This window comes from Erigeron canadensis, chromosome 5, assembly GCF_010389155.1.
Source record: "Erigeron canadensis isolate Cc75 chromosome 5, C_canadensis_v1, whole genome shotgun sequence".
Classification (NCBI taxonomy): domain Eukaryota; kingdom Viridiplantae; phylum Streptophyta; class Magnoliopsida; order Asterales; family Asteraceae; genus Erigeron; species Erigeron canadensis.
The window spans coordinates 37073489-37081108 of NC_057765.1; positions in this window are offsets into that span (position 1 = coordinate 37073489).

A 7620-nucleotide genomic window follows, 5' to 3' on the forward strand; every position below is an offset into this window, starting at 1 on the left:
GGTTTCATCAAATTAATATATTGGTTGGTTGATCATCTGGGTTTGGTTTCAATTTTTTCTTAGAAGCTTTATTTGTTTTCTTCATTCAATCTCCCCATATATAGTAAGTATTTGTTTTTATTATTGTTTGCTTACAAAATTTGTTTATGTACTCATTAACATCTTTTATTATGTTTTTTTTTTTTTTGGTAGTCTATAATAATTAATTAGTATTACATCTCCTTTCAGGTTCCAAAGTTTCAATTCATTGTTACTAGCTACTAGTATTTGATCAATCAAATGATCGATGTCGTGTATCATGAAGTAGTTTGAACATCTTTATTGAAATACTACTGGAAAAGATAAAATCATCAGCCACAAACATTTGGGTTTCATTGAGCATATTAGCTTAGTAGATATATTTTCGGTTTCAACGCATAGATTTGGCTGGCTAATTATCAGGATTTGGTCGTCATATTGTTCTTTCCATCTCAAGATTTTAAGGTAATTAACTCTTTATATTATCCGGCCTGTATTATATATGATTGTAAACAACAAACCCACTTATGAAGACCTAGACCCTTGTCAACGGCTCGTTGACTTCATCTCTTGGACGACACCGTTGAAGGGAACAAGGGAAAGAAGAGGTGTTGGGCGAGTCAATGCAAAAATACTCGTAATATATGACGTACATCAACCATTTGATTATATGCTCAATGAAACCCAATGAAACCTGAAATAAATATTATTAAAGTGAAGTTTTTGTTATATTATTTTTCCACTGATATAGTCTAGCAAAAACCATAATTTTTTTGTGTGTATAATACGTATTCCACCCTTTCTTATCGTGCTAATTAAGTCGGCTGTTTATATTTCATCTTGTTTCAGGTTCTAGTTTCAGTTCATTGAAACATCAACTTTGGATTTTCACAAGTGTACGTTATCTAAATAACCAACCCTATAATGGAGTCTATTATGAAAGAGTTTAAAAGTCTTGAAATCCAATTGCAAGAGATAATATCGGCAACCAACAACTTTGATAAAAACAAAATTATCGGGTGCGGTGGTTTTGGGGATGTATATGAAGGCGAAATGTCTCACTCCAAGGGGCGAAGCATGGTTGCTATTAAGCGCCTAGTCCGTAGGCATGGGCAAGGAGAACCCGAGTTCTTGAAAGAAATCTCAACCCTTTCCCGCTATTCACATAAAAATATCATCACTCTCCTTGGATTTTGCGACCATGGTGATGAGAAGATCCTGGTGTACGAGCATGCAGCTCGAGGAAGCCTGGATCACCATTTAAGTTCCCCTGCTCTCACATGGACACGACGTATTAAAATATGTCTTGATGCTGCAAAGGGACTTGCCTACCTTCATGATCCTAGGAAAACACATCAAAGAGTTCTTCACCGTGATATTAAGAGTTCCAACATCCTGCTAGATGCCGAGTGGAATGCTAAAATTTCTGATATGGGATTATCAAAAATCGGACCGGCTAAACAGCTACATTCAGCTCTTTTTACAGGCGCTGCAGGTACCCTTGGATACTGTGATCCACAATATCTTAAGACATATACCCTAACGAAAGAATCGGACATATACTCTTTTGGGGTTGTTTTATTTGAAGTCTTATGTGGGAAATTATGCTATCAAAAAACCAACCAAATAAAGATTCTCGTGACGGAATGGAAACAAAGCTACCAAGAAAAGAAGTTAGATGCAATAATCTTTCAGGGTTTGGTTCAACCAATGGACCCGAAATCTTTGAAAATATTTTCAGACATTGCATTTCAGTGTTTGCAGAAATCTGATAAACGGCCAACTATGTCTCTTATAGTTAAAAAACTTGAAATTGCACTTAAACTTCAGAAGCCTCATGATCTCACACCGCAGAATGAAGAGATTACCCCCCTTACTAATTATATGAAACTAAAGAAGCTGCTTCTCCCCAAACAGGTAGTTAAATAACTTCTTTCCTTTGAATTTTTTAATTATTGTTAAATATATTTGATTACCCGATATTCTGAGCTTATTTAAAATAGTAAGTGTGCCCGAAACAAAGAAACGTTATTATTTAGAATTTTTTTTGTATTTATAAGTTAACGTAATCATTTATTTATACCTCCTTAGTATAGAATGCGACCACGTCATAGTCAAATCCAGGACCTGCTTCGGGGAGTCACATTCATTAGGCTCTTCGTACTGAAACTCGTAGTTTTCGTCACCTGGATCTGGCCAGATATTCTCGAAATAATCCATCTGAAACGATTCAATAGACGGATCAATGTGTTGTTAAACACTTAAATATTAATAATAATTAGTTAAGCACTATGTTAGTTTTATGGACTTTTAATGCATCAAAATGATTGTATTGAAAGTGAAGAGTATTTTGGGTATTTTAAAGGTAGAGAGCTGAAAAGAGGGGAGGGTACGTATTTAGTGTGTGAGTTATGAATTTGTTGAAAGTTAAGGGTATTTTAAAGATAAAGGGTTGAAAAGAGTAGAGGTAGTTTGTTTATTGATATAAGTATAGATTGTGTTGTACACTTAATTTAATAAACTGATCATATAATATAAAATTATTTTATATCTATCTGGTCTAATACGAGTAGTACGTGGGATTGGTAAAAGAACATAAGTATGTGTGTCCAACTTAGTTGTGTGGTATATGGAATTGAGAAAATGGTGATTGAAAAAAAATACTGATATCTTCGCATATATAGTTGATTAAATGTTTATTTTAATCTGTACGTGTGTAAGGAATCATTTTTTAGACACAATATTACGAGTATCTTGCATTGAAGAGATGCGGAATTATTACCTTGCTAGTTAATATTAGTTCCGCCATTCGAAAGAGAAAAAATAAAAAGAGATGCGGAATTAGCTAGCTAGTGTTCTTAAAAACTAGTACTGTATACAACATTAATTAGATACATACACTTCACAACTAACTTTCAATTGAATGAAACACTTTGTCTCTGAACTTTCTCACTATAATTAACTTGATCTCATCTACGTACAGGGGCCACAGATAAATCCGTCCTTCATCAAACCATTGCAACATCTTAAAATCCGACTGGAAGAGATAAAATCAGTCACCAACAACTTTAATACCGAAAATGCTATAGGAGCTGGTCCTGTTTGGGAAGTATATAAAGGAAAAGGAGAAGTTTGTCACTCTAAGGGGCGAAGCATGGTTGCTATTACGCGAATGGACAGTAGAGTATATGGGAGAAACTCAAATGTGTGGAAGGTGGTCATGACACATTCCTGTTACATGCATCCAAATGTCATCACTCTCCTAGGAATTTGTAATGAGGATAGTGAGGCGATACTTGTGTATGAACATTCCGCTTATGGAAACCTCGATCTCCATCTAAGCTCTCCCGCTCTCACTTGGACACGGCGTATCAAAATATGCCTTGATGCTGCTAAGGGAATTGGATACCTTCATGAGCATCGGACCAACATTTATCACAGTCGTACCCACAGTGACATTAAGAGTTCCAACATCCTGCTAGATGCCAACTGGAATGCTAAAGTTCCTGATATGATACTCTCAGAACTACTAGCTAATAAGTTCATAAGTTTTATCGGTGAGATTTTTGGTGGTTTCCTTGGTTATGTAGATCCTGTTTATTTGGAGACGGGCATCCACACCAAGGAGTCAGATATATACTCTTTTGGCGTGGTATTACTTGAAGTTTTGTGTGGAAGACTATGCTTTGACAAAGGTATGCGCATGAATTTAGTGCCAAAATGGAAACAAAGCTACAAAGACGGGGAGTTGGACAAGATTATGTTTCAAGATGTGGTGCAACCAATGGACCCGACTTCTTTGAAAATATTCTCAGACATTGCATTTCAATGTTTGAAGACATCTCATGAAAAACGACCATCAATATCTCTTGTTGTGGAAAAACTTGAGACCGCACTTAAATTTCAGGAGCCTCATGATCAGGAACTACAAGAGTATGAAGAGATGTTGAAGGCTGTGGTACCTCCTTTGAGGTACAAATCTCTTGTGGAACTCAAACAACTTCTCGCCAACGGGATCTATCTCTACCGGGAAAAAAGGGTACGTATTTATTAACTACTTTACTTTATAGATTTTCTTTTCTTTTTCTAGCTATTTTCTCATAACAAAATTAATTTTTAACAAAATAAATAATATTGCAAAGTACAGTACATTTTTCCTTAAAAGATGAAAAGTTTTTTTCTTTTTAATGTAAAAATGGACAGTGGGTATCATTAGATGAGAATGGAAAACATTGCGAAGTGATCTCCATAGCAGAGTGTTTGAATCCTGATGCAAATGAACATCACATTTTTCAAAATTCTCCCAAGTACAATTCAAGGTGACAGTTTCTTTCTTCTCAGCTTATCCATGTTGGAATAATATTTCAGAAGTATAGACTATTTATAGTAGTGTATCACATTTTGTACGTTGCTTCTGATTCTAGCAGATTCCAAGTGGGATGCTATGAAACATATGGCAAGAAGTTCAAAACACATGTCAAACCTCAACACTTGTCACCACTAATCACATATACCGTTAACCTTGTCTTCAAATTTAAGTATGGAAAGAAGGAAAGCAAACAGCAATATGTAGCCCTCAAATACAGATTAGAAGGGGAGACAAAAACTTGTATTTCATACCTTGCAGATGAGAGTGAAAATGAATGGTTGATTGCTGAATTGTATCAGTTTACCAACGACGGGACAACGACTATTGATCTTGAAATTATATTTGAAGACAATAACGAGTGGTTATTGGTAGATGGCATCGAGTTTCAACCTGTGAAAAAGGTACGTAGTTCATGTATTTAACTTACTTTGGAGAAGAGGATTATTTGTCTATGGTAGTCAATGAAAGTCCAATATGGGTCCGTCTTATAGGTGGAACATGAAATCTCAGAGGATGATAAGAACGTGGATTTGCAAATCATGTCAGATCAAGACACATTCTGGGAGCAAAAACTGCCAGATGATTATGAACAAATTATCGAGTGGGCAAAAGATGGTGTGAAATGGACAACCAAGAAGGAACTCTACTCTATTCTTTGCAATGGACTTCTAATCAATGAGGGTCATGAGGTAAATTTCGTATGAATGCATGGTTCATTAATCTCATTTTGAAACCTTTCAAAACATAAAATTTCTCGTATGTAGCTGTTATGGACCTATCGAATACATGGTTCCATCAGTTTTAAAGGAAATTGATGTACTACGATATTGCTACACAAGTACTAACATTTGTATTTAATGATTCATTTATAGTGGTTTTCTCTTGACAAAAATGGGAAGAAATGTGTAATGCTATCACCAAGAGTAGCGAGGGTAATAAGTGGACGCGACCCAACTTGCCAGTCTTCACATGAATCAAGGTTCGTTCACTATCTTCACATCTTGTAAAAATTATATGTTCTACGCGTATCTACACCATGTTCTCGGGTCTATTAGACCAATAATGAACACTCCTTTGCCGAATTTGTTAACAAGTGGTTTACCCAAAGCATGTTAGACGTGTTCTTACGAATTATGGGAAAACACATGTTAAAAAAATCAACTATTAACAAATTAGATGGTTTCATATTTATTTTTTTAAAAAAAAAAAAACTTTAGACATTACCTTTTAACTTTTCAAAGTCTTTGCAACAAGTATCATGCTCGATCACTTCTAGTATATCTATAGCACACAAGATTATTTTCCTAGTTTTTTGCAGATTTGGAAAAGCGTTGCAGATAGAATACAATTATATCCTTAATCTTCATGGTGATATTAAATCCCATTTAGTATCACCTGACACAACATATGCAAGTTACCTTATATACAAATTACCAGAAGACCAAATCAAGTGTGATGCTCCTGTTGAAGTGAGATTCGGGGATATTTTAGGTCCAGTCGATCAGAATAAAGGCGTTTCTTGGTATATCTTTTTAGCTAGTCCTATAACGCCAGTCATTTCAAGAGGTAAGGTTGACAGAAACATCTACAACCCATTGAATAGACCCAAAAGAGAAGGCATTCCTCGCGAAAGGAGCGATAATTGGATGGAAGTACAAGTATGGAAGTTTCGAACCACTACTACCACCGAAAAGATTCATATGAATCTTAGTTTGACTTCACGCAGTCCCCTTTGGCTTCATGGGCTTATTGTACAAGGCATTGAGTTTAGACCAATATAGAAATATACTTTTTCTTCCTCTATTTTCTGTTTTGTGATATGTGTATATATTTATGCTTCGAAAGGGAACTGTGTATGCATGCATCACGTAATAGTTCTCTTTCACAGCTTTTTAACTGTTCTGCGATCGTTAATTGTTCAATGTACCAAGTATATGTACGTACTATACAAATACATTTTGTTAGAGTGGGTCAAAATGTCTATTAGGAGAGTTCTTACACAAGGGAAGATTTTATGGCTTATATGTGAAAAGCAATTTATAATTTTTGATGCATTTGTATCTATTGAACGAGTAAATTTATAGTTTTCAATTATTATGAAAACTTTATTGAAGATCATTTTTGGGTTGAATCAGTAAATTTATTGTTTTCAACAATTATAAAGATTTTCATCAATGTATCTATATATGTTTGAGATATAGAAATATAACTTTTTATCAAACTTATTGATTATCATGACTGGAACCTAGAGTGTGTTTGTCATTTATAAAGTTAATAACATTTTTACTTGATTACACAACACCTACTCACAGTCTTAACAAACAGACGAAAATATTTTGGCATTTAAAATTTAAATCCCCTAGCGAAATAAATTGGGTTCCGATAGTATCTTGGACTTCCGAATACGACAAGGTAGGCCCATTAGTATTTAGGTGGCCTGTACAACTTTCGTGGGTCATGATGGTTGCTTTTTAAGGCGTAGCATGGAAAATTGGTTATTTGAAAGATTCTAATTAACTTTTTAGCAGGCTAAGCAAAAACCGAACCGAGAATAAAAACCGATAAAACCACACAAATAAAAAATTCAATGGATTTGGTTTTTGTAAAGGATCGGTTCGGTTAAACCGAACCAAACCATAATCCTATATACTTCAATTTATCTTATAGTTATATTATATTTTACTTCTAAATCTATGATTTATGCTAATTTGGTAATTTAGTTTAGCATCTTAGCTTTTCTCAGTTGGCTAGTGTATATAGTTCTGGCTAGTGTATATACAATATACTTCGTTACTTCTATATCTATATCTATAATCTCTTATAAAGCATATTGGATTAAGAAATTAAGCATTTTTTCATTATTCCCGAAATACCCTTAATTACTTTTTAACACTTTTCATATTTTTTTTCTAATACACATTCTAATGCATGATATACCATACATCATAGCCACAATACATCAATAACTTCTACAATTTACCGGCGCCGGCGCCATCGCCGTTGCTCACCACCACCACCACCTGTTATCGCTGCCGCCATTACATCATCATCACCGCCGCAACGCGCGGATACCTTTCTCTCGTTTTAAGAAAACATATTTGTATTTTTACTAATCAGGGCCATTTTCGTGTTTCTAAGTTCCTATTCGTTATTTAGTATATAGCTTGTTTATTATAACTGAACTTTATATTTTAGTTTTTTTAACCATAAATTAAATGTTTATCCATAATTTT